General features: G+C 51.2%; 1 protein-coding gene across 4 annotated transcripts in view; it reads left to right on the forward strand.

Annotated features, from left to right (window-relative positions):
* Positions 1–14,667, forward strand: part of DDX6 (DEAD-box helicase 6) — a 143,276-nt gene that overhangs the window by 4,728 nt on the left and 123,881 nt on the right. The window contains exon 1 of one of the 4 annotated variants that reach the window (XM_030220457.1): positions 11,779–11,799. The exons of the other annotated variants lie outside the window; for them this stretch is intronic. The gene's annotated coding sequence lies outside the window, so the exon portion shown is untranslated. Of the gene's footprint in view, positions 1–11,778; positions 11,800–14,667 lie in introns of those variants that run through there. 4 annotated transcript variants of the gene reach the window in all.

Genomic DNA, 14,667 nt, shown 5'->3' on the forward strand with positions numbered 1-14,667 from the left:
GCCTTCAGTATTTCTGTATCTCCCAGCAGGTGTGGACCTAGCTTGATCAGCTCCTGGAAAAATTCTGCCTGGGGTGGCTCCTGTGCTTTGCCAGTTGAAGCTGGGGTGTTGTGGCTGGTGGTGCCCACTTTGAAGGCATTTAGGTTCGCCCTTTCCCCGCCTTACCCATCCCCCTGCCTACCGGAGTACCTCTGTTGCTGCCTGCCTCCAACTTTCCTCAAAGTGTAAAAAAAAAAAAAGTATGCATGGATTCTGCGTAATTATTCTGAGGCTATTTTCAACGTGCAGCTTGACCGGAGCTCGTTTGACTCGGTCTTGTGAGGTGAGAGTGGTGCCCAGCTCCTCCGGGGAGGTCCCGCGGATGCCGTTCCGAACGGGGTTAGTTTTGGCGCGAAGCCGCCATTTTACTTATATAATTCCGTCCGGCGGACGATGGCTGCTGAAGCAGTTAAACGCTGCTCCCGTTGTGGTAAACGTAGATCAGCAGCGGGGCTCTGTAAGACGTGCTCTTTAGATGCTAGAGATAGTACGAGCATGGCGAGCGATGATTCTTCCCGGTCAATGGAGCTGGCAGCAGGTGCCATTTTGGAAGCGCCGCATGTCTCGACCCTCGCTGTTGCGGAGTAGTCTGAGTGCAGGGGGACGCCTCGGTTAGAGGCTACCAGAGGAGCTCCTGTTGCCGTTGCTCCTAATTCGGAGACGGAGGGTCAGGGTGAGTTTTTCTCCCTGGAGTTTGTGCTTTTAATGCATAAAGCCTTCATGCTGAAAAGAGCTCTGCCGCAGGTGTCTGACACTGCGCTGCTGCCTGTTTTCCCCCCGGGTGTTGATGGCCTGGGGCTGGCTGCTTCCCCCGAGCGTTGGAAGGACGCTAAACATAGACGGCTAAATTCCCCGTCGGAGAGTGGCGCACTTCCTCCCCCCTCCCCCGTGGTAGGCGGTGTGGATTCTGAGGGTTCTGGCAGGGCCTCATGGTCTGATGAGCCAGAGGAAAGTGCCAGTTTGCCACCGGATCTGAATGATCCCAATGCGGTGAGGATTTTCCACCGCGATGAGCTGCCAGCGCTCATTTCTGACGCCTTGCGGGCCCTCTCGATTGATCCTGCCAAGGGCAAGGCCTCCTCTGGTAATCCGAGGATGGCGAGTACTAAGAAGCCTGCTCGAGCCTTTCCTGTGCATGACTCCATCCTAGAGCTTATTTCAGCTCAATGGTCTGAACCCGATGGGCCTTTGAAAGTGGCCAAGGCTATGGGTCAGCTTTACCCTCAAGTGAGGAGCACTTGGCCCCTTTGGGGATGCCTAAAGTGGACGCTTTGGTCATGGCGGTGACTAAGAGGACCACCCTCCCCGTAGAGGGAGTGGTTGCCATGAAAGATATGCAGGACCGGCGGCTTGAATCTGCATTGAAACGGTCCTTTGAAATATCGGGCCTCGCCTTAAGGGCGTCTATTTGCAGTTCCTAGGCTGCCTGGGCCTGCCTTTCCTGGTTACAACAGGCAGTGGAGCAGCCCACGGATGGTGCGGAGTCCCTCGCTGAGGTTGCACCGCGGATGGAGTCGGTCCTGTCATTTTTGGCTGACTCCCTCTATGATCTGGTCAGAGCTTCGGCTAAACAGATGTCTGTGGCAGTTGCTGCCCGCCGCCTTCTATGGCTACGGCATTGGGCGGCTGACATGGCCTCTAAGCACAGGCTGGTGAAGCTTCCCTTTTGGGGCCACCTGTTATTTGGAGAGGAGCTGGAGAAAATTGTTAAAGACCTGGGGGACCCTAAGCCCCAGCGGTTACCCGAGGATAGGCAGAGGCCTTCTTCCAAGGGGTCTGTTTGGCCCTCCTCTTCCAGACCTCGCTTCCGTGAAGCTCGCAGGTATCGCCCGGGGCGCTCTGCTGGGTTTTCTCAACGTGCCCGTTTTCAGCAGAGGAACTCCTTTTGCTCGGACAAGCGTTATGCAGCAGCCGGATCAAGGCCTGGAGTTCAGGTGTGGCCCCCCCCCCCCCCCAATGACGGGGCGCAGGTCCATTCCGCGATTCCTGCAGTAGGAGGATGTCTTTCCCTCTTTCTCTAGGAATGGACCAAGATTTCCTCAGACCAGTGGGTCCTGGACCTGATCAGAGAAGGTTACCGTTTGGAATTCAGTGCCCCGGTGAGAGACGTGTTTTTGGAGTCCCGATGCGGTACTGCACCTCGGAGCGGTGATCCCGGTGCCTCCCGCCAAACATTGCTGCGGTCGCTACTCCATTTACTTTGTGGTGCCTCGAAGAGGCGGGTCTTTCCGACTGATCCTCGACTTAAGGTCAGTCAACAAGGCACTAAGAGTGCGGCATTTTCGCATGGAAACCCTGCGCTCCGTCATTGCAGCAGTTCAACCAGGAGAGTGTCTCCCGTCTCTGGACCTAAAAGAAGCTTACTTGCACATTCCTATTTGGCCCCCGCATCAATGGTTCCTCCGGTTTGCGGTATTGGGAAAGCATTTCCAGTTCGGGCCTTGCCTTTTGGCCTCACCACAGCTCCCCACACTTTTTCCAAGGTAATGGTGGTAGTAGCTGCCTTTCTCAGGCGAGAGGGTATCAGGGTTCACCCGTACCTTGACGACTGGCTCATCAGAGCGGATTCGGCAGACGAAAGTCGTCTGGCCACAGCCAGAGTGGTCTCAGTACTGCAGTCTCTTGGCTGGGTCGTCAATATACCCAAAAGTCACCTGACCCCCTCAGTCTAGAATATTTGATGGTCCGGTTCGACACGGCATCGGGGTTTGTCTTTCTACCTGACCAAAGGTGGTGCAAGCTTCAGAATCGGGTTCGTCTGCTCCTGCAGATGCCTTGCGTGCGAGCTTGGGACTTTGTCCAGCTGTTGGGGTCGATGACAGCCACTTGTGGAGGTAGTGCCATGGGTGAGAGCGCACTTGAGACCACTGGAAATTACCCTGCTTCAACGATGGTCTCCCATGTCCCAGGTTTATCAGCGCAGATTAACGTGGCTCCCTGCGGCCCGGCTCAGTATGGAGTGGGTGGTTCTCCGACAGCATGCTGCGGCGAGGAATGCCACTGGCGCTTCCCTCCTGGTGCCTGGTGATAACCGATGCCAGCCTGGTCGGCTGGGGAGCACATTGCCAGGGAAGCTATGCCCAGGGTCTGTGGACGCCTGCGGAAACGGGGTGGTCCATCAATCGCTCGAAACTGAGAGCGATATTCCAGGCTCTTCTGGCCTTTCACAAGACCCTGGAGGGGCTGGCTGTCAGACTTCTGTCAGACAACACGACAGCGGTGGCCTACATAAATCGACAGGGCGGCACTCAGTGCAGGGCACTGGCCGTGGAGGCCACTCAGATTTGCCACTGGGCCAAGCTACACCTGCAGCTTCTTTCTGCAGTGCATATAGCAGGTCAGAGCAACGTGCAAGCCGATTTTCTAAGCAGGCATCAAATCGACCCAGCGGAGTGCGAACTGGCAGACTAAGTGTTTCTTCAGATCTGTGCCAAATAGGGAACGCCCGTAGCGGATCTAATGGCATCTGTGCCAAATGGGGAACGCCCGTAGCGGATCTAATTGTGTCAGGTGCAAATGCCAAAGTCCCATGCTTATTCAGCAGACGGAGAGATCCTTGCTCGGCGGGGTTGGATGCGCTGGCTCAACCCTGGCCCTCGGGCCTCCTGTATGTGTTCCCTTCGTGGCCCTTGTAGGGCGAGTCCTGCGAATTCGGCTACATCGAGGAGTGGTGATTCTCATTGCCCCGGATTGGCCCAGGCGGCCGTGGTATGCGGACCTCTGGCGGATGCTGGTGGAGGCCCCTCTTCCTTTGCCTCTGGTGCCGAACCTGTTGATACAGGGACAGGTGACCATGGAGGATCCCTGCCGCTTTGGTCTTATGGCATGGCTCTTGAGAGGGTGCAATTGAGAGGCTATTCTAACAAAGTCATCGCCACTCTCTTGCAGGCCCGCAAGCGGTCCACTTCCGTTGCTTATGCTCGAATTTGGTGCCAGTTTGAGGCTTGGTGTGTTTCAAAGGCGATCACACCCACGCGGGCTTCAGTCTCGCCGATACTGGACTTCTTGCAGGATGGTTTACGAAAAGGCTTGGCCTACAATTCCCTGCGAGTACAAGTGGCAGCATTGGCATGCTTTCGAGGGAAGGTCTCTGGCTTGTCCCTGGCCGCTCATCCGGACATTGCCCGATTTTCTAAGAGGGGCACTCCGACTCCGCCCACAGGTGCGGCTGCCATGTCCGGCTTGGAACCTGGGGCTGGTGTTGAAGGCTCTCCAGTGTTCGCCCTTCGAGCCGCTGAGGCGAGCTTCAGAGAAGGATGTGACTCTAAAGACAGTTGTTTTGGTGGCCATGACATCGGCGAGGTGGGTGTCTGAGCTCCAGGCACTATCCTGTTGAGACCCTTTCTTACTATTCTCAGAGTCTGGAGTAACGGTACGTGCGGTACCTTCTTTCCTGCCTAAGGTGGTTTCAGGGTTTAACCTAAACCAGCCCATTTATCTGCTCTCCTTTACTAGGGAGGAGTTTCCGAAATCTTTTGGGCAGTTGCATCTTCTGGATGTTCGCAGGGCTCTCTTGCAGTATCTGCAAATGTCAAATGACTTCAGGACCTCTGATCACCTTTTTGCCTTGTTGTCAGGTCCTCGAAGAGGGTCTCCGGTGTCTAAGGTCACTATAGCCCGTTGGCTCAAAGAAGTCATTTTTTCTGCGTATCTGCTATCAGAGCGGTCTCTGCCTGACGCGTTTAAAAGCGCATTCCACGAGAGCGATTTCCTTCTCTTGGGCCAAAACAGGAGCACTCTCTCTTCCTGAGATTTGTAGTGTGGCTACTTGGGCTTCTAAGCTCTCCTTTGTCCGGCATTACAGGCTGAATGTTGCAGCGAAGCGGGATGCGCAGTTTGGAGCGCAAGTGCTTGCTTGTGGAGTGGCATATTCCCGTCCTAACGAGGGAGTGCTTTTGTACATCCTATCAGTTAATGGATTCATCTGCTGCTGATGACAAGGAAGGAAAATTAGGTTCTTACCTTGGTAATTTTCTTTCCTTTAGACACAGCAGATGAATCCATGATCCCACCCTGTCTGAATCTGTTTTTTTGTTCAGTTTTTCCTGCAGATATGTTCCTTATTGGGAGAAGTTGGAAAACAAGTCTTCAGGATTTCTGTTTACTGTTCTGTTACAGGAGGTTGAGATCGTCCCTCCTTTGTGTGATTATTGCTCCTGTTCTGGGGCATTCGTTCGCTGTGAGGAAAGTTCATGTTCTACTTTGGAGGATACACTCTGCTTTGGAAGTTTTCAAATACTGAAGGCAGATGGAGCTGGCCGTCCATAGAGCACTATGGTTTTGCAGTGTTCTCTATCTCCACCTGCTGGTAGGCAGACATAACCCATCAGTTAATGGAGTCATCTGCTGTGACTAAAGGAAAGAAAATTACCAAGGTAAGAACCTAATTTTCCCGTTTGATGCAGGTGAACTGTCAAAAGTATGCTGTGAACATTAAGCCTTTGTTTATTTTTGTAGGAAAAATGTCTTAGAACTATTCCTGGCACATAACAGACCTGCAAGTCTGTCTTTTGCCAATTAATGTGATGTCTCATTTTATGCAAGCCCTTGAATGGAAGCTTGTGCAAAATTACATGCCAGCTGAGTGGAGATCGCTGCAATACTACTGTGTGTCGGGAGAAATCGGATAGGTAGGAGTACAGCGAAGGAAGCTTCCCCTTCCACCCTAGACAATCATACTGGATTAATCAGTTTATAAAGGCAGTTAATAAATATAAATTTCCTTGTCATCAACTGCAGATGAATCCATTAACTGATGGGTTGTATCTGCCTACCAGCAGGTGGTGATAGAGAACACTGAAAGCACATGGTGCTCCTGGACGCCCAGCCCCCTCTGCCTTCAGTATATCTTTATCTCCCAGCAGGTGTGGACATTGCTTTCTCAGCTCCTGGATTTCTGCCTGGGGAGGCTCCTGTGCTTTGCCAGTAGAGCAGGGGGTGTTGTGGCTGGTGGTGTCCATTTTAAAGGCATACTTGGTTTTCCCTGTCCCTGCCTTACCCCGTTCCTCTGTGGCTGCCTGCCTCTAACTTTCCTCACAGAGCTCCTGGTTTGGTGCAGCTTGACCGAAGCTTGTTTGACTCGGTCTCCTGAGGCGAGAGTGGTGCCCAGCTCCTCCGGGGAGGTTCCTGCTGACAGCTCTCTGTGCGGGGTAAGTTTTGGTGCGAAGGCGCCATTTTTTCTGTATTTGATGGCTGCTGAAGGGGTTAAGCACTGCTCCCACTGTGGGAAACGCAGATCAGCAGCGGGGCTTTGCAGCACATGCTGCCTTGATGCTAATGCTGGCATGAGCATGGTGGGCGGTGATTCTTCCTGCCCAATGGAGTTGGTAGCGGGCACCATCTTGGAGGCGCCGTGTGACTCGACCCTTGCGGTTGCGGAGGGGTCTGAGTGCAGAGGGACGCCTTGTTTTGAGGGTTCTAGAGGAGCTATTGCCTCCGCTCCCTCCAATGTGGGGGTGGATGCACAGGGTGAGTTTTTTTCTCCCCTGAATTTGTGCTGCTGATGCATAAGGTTTTTATGTTAAAAAGAGCACTGCTTGAGGCTCCTGACAATCCCTTTCGGACTGGGTTGCCGCCAGTTCTTGATAGCCCAGCGTCTGCTGGAGACTTTTTCTTCACCCGAGCTTTTGGCTGTTGCTAAGCGTAGACGAGTGAGGGGTTGCCCTGTCCGGCTTGGAACCTGGGGCTCGTGTTGAAGGCGCTCCATTGATCTCCGTTTAAGCCTCTTAAACAGGCTTCTGAGAAGGATGTGACTCTCAAGACTTTTTTTTTTTTTTAGTGGCAATGACGTTGGCAAGAAGAGTGTCTGAGCTTAAGGCTCGTTTCTGTTGGGATCCTTTTCTACTGTTCTCAGAATCCGGGGTAACTGTTCGTACGGTGCCTTCCTTTCTGCCTTAGGTGGTTTCAGCTTTTCTCCTGAACCAGCCCATTTTTCTTCCTTCCTTTTGTAAGGAGGAGTTTCCGGACTCCTTTGGGCAATTGCGCCATTTGGATGTCCGCAGGGCTCTATGGCAGTATCTACAGATGTCACTATAGCTCGCTGGCTTAAGGAACTCATTTTTCTGCTTATCTGCTTTCAGGGTGGTTGCTGCCCTGAAGAGTTTAAAGCGCATTCTACGAGGGCAATGTCCTGTTCTTGGGCTGAAACGGGTGTCTTTTCTCTTTAAGAGATCTGTCATGCGACACTTAGGTCCCTATTTTATGGCTACAGAGGTTGTTAAACGCTGTTTCCGCTGCAATAAACGGCAAACAGCATCGGGAGCTTGTCCACTCGGTTGTTCTGTCTGAGAGCCTGTCAGTACAGTGGCGGATTTGAGTGTAAGTGTTTCCCCGTGATCAGGATTTATGCCCAGCTCCTCCTTTCGCTGCTGCGGTGTCAGTGGTCATGTTGGATTTCTGTGTGGCTCATGCGCAGTGGCGGGAACTCTGTTGCAGGGAGCCGACTCTGGTTTGGGTCAGTCTTTGCATGTGGGGACTGAGTGCTGGGTGCCTCTGGGTTGTCCAGGGGAGGGAGAACCAGATCTTTCCCTTTCCCTTGACTTTGTGTTGACAAGACTTATCATGTAAAGCAGGTGCAGCCCGTTTTGGGAGCTGCATTGCAGCTGCTTGGAATCTCCTTGGACTCTCTGGGGGACCCAAGTAGCGGCGTTTGGAGCCTTTTTCAGATGGGGCGTTTCTCCTTTGTCTTCAGTCCCCTCAGAGGGGATTTGTTGGGCCTCATCCCGCCTCTTACGGAAATTAGAAGGCATTGAGGAGGGGGAGCTGATTGGAGATGAACCAGATGACCTCACAGCGGTTTGGGTTTTCCATAAGGAGGAGCTTCTGAGCTTCATTACTAAGGCCTTGCAAGCCTTAAATATTTCAGCCCCTGACGTGCAGCCCACAGCGGCATCAAAACCCAAGATGGTCAGTACCCGCAGGCCACCGAAGCTCTTTCCAGTTCATGAGGCTATGCAGGAACTCATACCTGCACAGTGGGCTACACCAGAGACTAGCCTACAGGTGGCCAAAGCGATGTCTCTATCCGGTGGCCCAGGAGGATCTGGACTGTTTAATTTTGCTGAGAGTGGATACCTTGGTGGCAGCAGTCACAAGAATACTACTTTACCAATGGAAGGAGGCATAGCTCTTAAGGATGTCCAGGACCGCACGCTGGAATCAGCTTTCAAGCTTTCCTTTGAGGTCTTGGTCCTAGCTCTACGAGCTGCATTCTGCAGCTCTTATGCAGCCCGTGTGTGTCTATTGTGGGTCCAGCAGGCAGCTGATGCCATGTTGGAGATTGGAGTTCAACCTCCCTTGGAGTTTCCAGATGTGAAGACCAGCCTGGCATATTTGGCGGTCGCCTTATATGACCTGCTGCGGACGTCTGCCAATCAGATCTCCCTGGCTGTAGTGTCAAGCTGCTTATGGCTGTACCACTGGGCGGCAGATGCAGCTTCTAAGCAATGGCTGGTTAGGCTGCCCTTTAAGGGGGCAAGCTTTTATTTGGGGAGGACTTAGAGAGGCTTGTGAAGGATCCAGGGGTTTCCAAGTATCAGCGTCTGCCAGAGGACAAACCCCCATCCTTCAGGGAAGGCTGGCCCAGCTAAGACGCTGTTCAAGGAGAGCAAAAAGTATCGGCTGGGAGGATCTGGCTTTTCGCAACGGTCTCTGTATCATTAGAAGCAGTCCTTTCATCCGGAGCTCGGGGTACTTCCACTAGAGTCCCTGCTGCCCTGCGACCTTCACAATAATGGTTTGTCGGACCACTCCATTCCCAGCATAGGGGTACACCTGTCTCTCTTTTACGAAGAGTGGGCCAAGATCATGTCAGACCATTGGGTCTTGGATATTATTCGAGACAGGTACAGATTAGTTTTCCTCTCCCGTCATAGATTCCTTCTTGGTCTCCCCGTGCATCAGCTCCCGCAAGCGGGTCTCAGTGCGGTCCACTTTGCAGGGTCTGCTTCAGTTGGAGGTTGTTCCCATCCTGTACCAAGAATGGGGGATGGGGTGTTAATTTATTTTGTGGTTCCCAAAAAGGAGGGTTCATACTGTCTGGTCTTGGACCTCGTGAACTGATGCTTCAAGGTCCATCATTTTCGCATGGAAACTGTCCAGTCATGATCTCGCAGTATTGGACCTCAAGGAGCTACGCCTTCGGTGGCTACCGGTAGTGAAGGCCAGTTTGGGCTGGTTGGTGCAGGAGGAGAATCTTTCTTCGGACTTCCTTTGGCCATTCCCAGTTGGAAGACTGGGCATTCAAATGGCAGATGTTTAATGTGAACAAGTGCAAATTGATGCATGTGGCAAAGAGGACCTGAACTATAGCTACATAATGCAAGGTTCCACGTTAGGAGTCACCGACTGAAAGGGATCTCGGTGTCGTCGTTGATGATACACTGAAACCCTCCGCTTGGTGTTCTGTGGTGGCTAAGAAAGCAAATAGAATGTTAGGTATTATTAGGAAAGGAATGGAAAACAAAAATAAGAATGTTATGTCTTTCTGTTGGTACATTAGTGCGACCGCACCTCAAGTATTGTGTTCAGTACGGGTCACCGCATCTCAAAAAAGATATAGTGGAATTTAGAAAAGGTACAAAGAAGGGCAACGAAAATGATAAAGGGGATGGGATGACTTCCGTATGAGGTAAGGCTGAAGCATCTAGGGCTGTTCAGCTTGGAGAAAAGACGACTGAGGGGAGATATGATACAGATCTATAAAATAATGAATGGAGTAGAACGGGTAGACATGAATCGTTTACTCTTTCCAAAAATACTAGGACTAGGGGGCATGCGATGAAGCTACAAAGTAGTGAATTTAAAACTAATTGGAGAAAATTTTTCTTCACTCAACATGTAATTAAACTCTGGAATTCGTTGCCAGAGAATGTGGTAAAGGTGGTTAGCCTAGCGGGGTTTTAAAAAGGTCTGGACGGCTTCCTGAAGGAAATGTCCATAGACCGTTATTAAATTGAATTGGGGAAAATCCACTGCTATTTCTGGGATAAGCAGCATAAAATGTATTGAACGTTTCGGGATCTTGCCAGGTATTTGTGACCTGGATTGGCCACTGTTGGAAACAGGATGCTGGACTTGATGGACCTTTGGTCTGCCCCAGTGTGGCAATACTTATGTACCGATGTCAGCCTTTCTGGATGGGGAGTGCATTGTCGGTCTTAGTATGCTCAAGGGCTTTGGCCGGTGACCGAATCCTGGTGGTCAGTCAGTTGTTGGAGCCCTGGATGGAGTGGTTAGCTCTCCGGGCTTTGTCACACCTAGTGGAGGGGGAGCCGGTTCAAGTGCTTTCTGATAACAGAAAGGCAGTGGCTTATATCAACCGTTTGGGGGGGGGGGGGCGGCACTCACAGTACTACTCTGGCGAGCGAGGAGGACTTGCTGATGATTTGAGCGCAGCATCATCTCTCCTAGCTGTCGGCAGCGCACATAGTGGGAATGTAGAACATAACAGCCGACCTTTCTCAGTTGTCACAGTGTGGACCCAGGTGAATGGGACATCTCGGAACCAGCCTTTTGCTTGATGGTGCAAAAGTGGGGAGTCTGAGTGATGGACCTTATGGCGATGCACAAAAATGTGAAAGCCCCCAGGTTTTCAGCAGGAGAAAGTTCATTAGATCAGAGGGCATTGATGCTCTCCTTCAGCCTAGGTCAGACTTTGGCCTAATCTACATGTTTCCTCCGTGGTCTCTCGGGCGAATGCTTTGCCGTGTTCAGTGTCATCAAGGACGAGTTCTGCCGGTAGCTCTGGACTGGCCTTGGTGTCCGTGGTACACGGATCTAGTGGCACTGCTAATTGATCGTCCCGTCTGTCTACAGACGGGACTTCTGTGCCAGGGTCTGTTGGTTTTGGAAGAGCTCTCCCCCTTTGGTCTTACGGCTTGGCTCTTGAGAGGTTGAGATTGAGGAAGATGGGGCACTCTGAGGTTATTGCTACCTTGCTCCGCGCTAAGAAGTGGTCTGCATCAGCAGCATATGCACAAGTTTGGCGAGTTTTTGAGTCCTGTTCTGACAGAGCTTGGTCTCTGTTTCAAGCTTACCTTTCACTGATTTGTCCTCCTTGCAGGAGAGGTTGATGAAGGGTTTGTCAGTCAGCTCACTAAGAGTGCAACCGGCAGCACTAGTCTGTTATTGAAGACAGTTTCAGGCTCCTCTCTGGCATCTCATCCTGATGTACTCTGGTTTATTAAGGGGGTTATTTGGCTGCATACTCCCCCCCCCCCCCCCCCCCCCCCCCCCCCCCCCCCCCCCCCCCCCCCCCCCCCCCCCCCCCCCCCCCCCCCCCCCCCCCCCCCCCCCCTGCTCTTTCACTAGCCCTGAGTGGAACCTTAAATTGGTGCTTCGGCCTTTTGCAGGGGGCACCTTTTGTGCTATTGCAGAAGGCCATCCTGAAGGATCTTACTCTGAAACCATTTTTTCTGGTTGCGCTTTTGTCTGCACGCAGTGTCGGAAATTCAAGCTCTCTTGCAGGGAGCCCTTCTTGTTTTTCTCCAAGGCAGGGGTTATGGTGCGTACCGTACCATCCTTTTTCCCCAAGGTGGTCTCCGCTTTTCATCTGAATCTCCCTCTCTGCCTTTGTTTCGCAGGGACCAGTATTCCGAGGATTTTTCCTGGTTATGTTTATTGGATGTGCGGTGGATTCTTCTGCATTTTTTGGAGATTACCAGTGAATTCTGCTGGTCAGATCATCTGTTTGTCCCTTTTTCTAGTAAGCGCAAAGGTGAAGCGGCTTCTAAAGTGGTGATTTCTTGATGGATTAAAGAGGTAATACTTTTTGTTCTACATCTTATTAATATTTATGATACTCCTGCACACTTTTATTGTTAGAGAGCAGATCCATGTGTTTGCCACCTCAGAAAGATGACTCTTGTATGCCTGCTTGCGTTCTCCACTTCCACTCTTCCAGCTTAATCACAACCTTCCCCAACCCTGTTCTCTGCCATTTATGATAATTATTCTAAATCTGAGGTGTCATGGGTGACTGGTTTCATACTCCACTCTTTGTTCTTTTCTTTGTAACCCAGCCAGTAGCCTTTTTGGTAGTGGTCCTTGATAGGAGGTCAAAGACTGGTTCCCTTTTGGAAATTAGTATCTATGCACCCTGAATTATACCTGTCCTTAAGAGAATAAAAATGTCATCAATTTAAGTTTTCTTTTAATCTTGTGTTTGTATTTTATGCTTAAGCTGTAAATCAGTCAGAGCTTTTCAGATGGGTTGTAGATAAATTGAAGTTCCTTAGCATCCCTCCGGACCGGCCCAGACTGTGACTAATGGGTTGTGCATGCCTTCCAGCAGGTGGAGACTGTTCAATTAGAATTCTGAGAGTGAGCGAATAAGAGCCCTCGGTAGGACTAGAAAGATCCAGTAATCTCAGTCTCCAGCAGGTGGAAGGTTGTGAGCCATTCAGTCTCTCTGAAGTTTCTTTTCCTTCCTTTCTGTGGCGAGTCCTTTATTTTTTCCTTACTTACTACTACTTATTTCTATAGCGCTACTAGACATACGCAGCGCTGTACACTTGAACATGAAGAGACAGTCCCTGCTCGACAGAGCTTACAATCTAATTAGGACAAACAAGAGATAAGGGAATATTAAAGTGAGGATGATAAAATAAGGGTTCTGAACAAGTGAGTAAGGGTTAGGAGTTAAAAGCAGCATCAAAAAGGTGGGTTTTTAGCTTAGATTTGTGCGCCTGGGCTGTATAGAATAACCTGTTCTCTGAAAGCTGAGGTCTGCGGGGGGGGGGGGGGGGGGGGGGCTATTCTAGCCTCGGGGATGTTACACCTGGGTGACTGGGTCCCCCCCCACCCCCCTACCCCAATACTCCCTTTCACAGTCTTCAGTGCTGTGCTGGTTGAGCCTTAGCCTCTTCAGGGGAAGTGTGCCTAGGCAGGGAAAGGCAGCCGTTTTCTTTTGGTTCACAAGAGAACTAAGTTTCGGCAAAGTTTTTATAAAAAAAAAAAAATAGCTGTGCAGCTTGGGTCATTGTCCTTTAAGTGTTCAGGGGCATATCGGCTTTCCTGGGCTTGTTTTTCAGCTGCTCTCTCCTTCCTGCTGGAGTTGCTAGTTTGAAAAAAGAAAAAAAAAAAGTGCACCACGGCTTCGTTATGGCTGAGAAGCTCTGGCGTGGTTTGGGTTCTAGTGGCTCTTTGCTGTCCAGGGAACCCCAGAGTCGGGTCCTGACGTGCTCTCGGCAACTGTCAGGCGGTGAACGAAAAGCTCCCCAAGTTGTAATTCTCGTGTTTCTGTGGGGTTAGAGGCTGGCTTTCACCCAGAATTTGTTCTGCAAATGTACAAAGACTTTATGCTACAGCAGGCTTCCCCTTCTCCTGGGATTTCAGAAAAGAGACCCTCAGATTGTCAGTTGGTAGCCGCTAAACGAGCCAGAGGCATAGAGGCTCTGGAGGTTGACCTAGGGTCTGACCCAGGCTTAGATATGCAAGCTTTAGAGGACCAGGATTTCTCTAAGGCAGACAATCTGGGTGAGGATCCTGGTCGGGGGGGGGGGGGGGGGATTCAGAATCCGATCCCTTTATTCCTGGCGAGGATCCTTCTAAAGATCTTTCACAAAGAGGACTTGCAGGAGTTAATTTCTTTGTTTTCCTCCACCTTGTGTTTTGACAAAGAAGACGCTCCTCCTTCAGAGCCATGCAAGATGTACTTATTAATCAAAGGGGTCTGTAAGCCAGGCAGAACTTTTCCTATGCATCAGGACGTCAGAGATGTCATTCAGGCACAGTGGGATGTTCCTGACGTGGCCTTTGGACTGGCTAAATCCATGGTATGTCTCTGGTTCCTGAGGCAGACAAATCTCTTTTAAAACTGCCTATAGTGGATGCAGTGGTGTCCGCGGTCACCAAATGGAATACTGTTCCTGTTGATGAGGGCACGGCACTTAAGGACATACAGGACCGCCGTATGGAAACGTTGCTGAGGAGCAGCTTCAATGTGTCGGCCTTAGCTGTACAGGCGGCCATCTGCGTTTCCCTAGTGGCCAGAGCATTCTTTCGGTGGTCAGGATCCTTGATAGGTCCTTGGGTGATTTATCAGCCATTGATGCTGAGGTGGCTAAATTCGAGATGGGCTCAGCTTTCCTAGCCGATGCTTTGTATGATCTCTTGCGGGCTTCAGCCAAGTCGATGGCTTTAGGAGTAGCTGCGAGGAGGTCTCTTTGGCTGCGAGGCTGGGTGGCAAATGCACCCTCGAAGTCTAAGCTCAGTAAGCTTCCCTTTCAGGGCTCCTTTATTATTGTGGGAGGACCTCGATAAGTTGATTCGTAGTTTGGGGGAAACTAAGGTTCCGAGACTTCATGAAGATAGGCCTAAGCTCTCAAGGCACAGCTTGTTTGGTTGGGGTTGTGATTTTTGTCATTTTCGGGCGAATAAACAGACAAACTCGGAGGTCCTATTTTTTCCAGAGGTCCCAGTCCTTTTGGGGAGCTCGCAGAGGGGGCAGAGACTCGGGGAGTTCTTTCCAATCCCTGCTTGTCCATCCCAATGAAGGTGGCCGGGCCCAGTCTCTAGTGCTTGTAGGGGCGCATTTGGTGCAGTTTTACTGCAGGTGGGCCTAAATCACCTCCGCCCAATGGATTCTGGAGGTTATTCGAGAAGGGTATGCCTTGGAGTTTGCGCAGC

This window comes from Microcaecilia unicolor, chromosome 12 (genome assembly GCF_901765095.1).
Source record: "Microcaecilia unicolor chromosome 12, aMicUni1.1, whole genome shotgun sequence".
Classification (NCBI taxonomy): domain Eukaryota; kingdom Metazoa; phylum Chordata; class Amphibia; order Gymnophiona; family Siphonopidae; genus Microcaecilia; species Microcaecilia unicolor.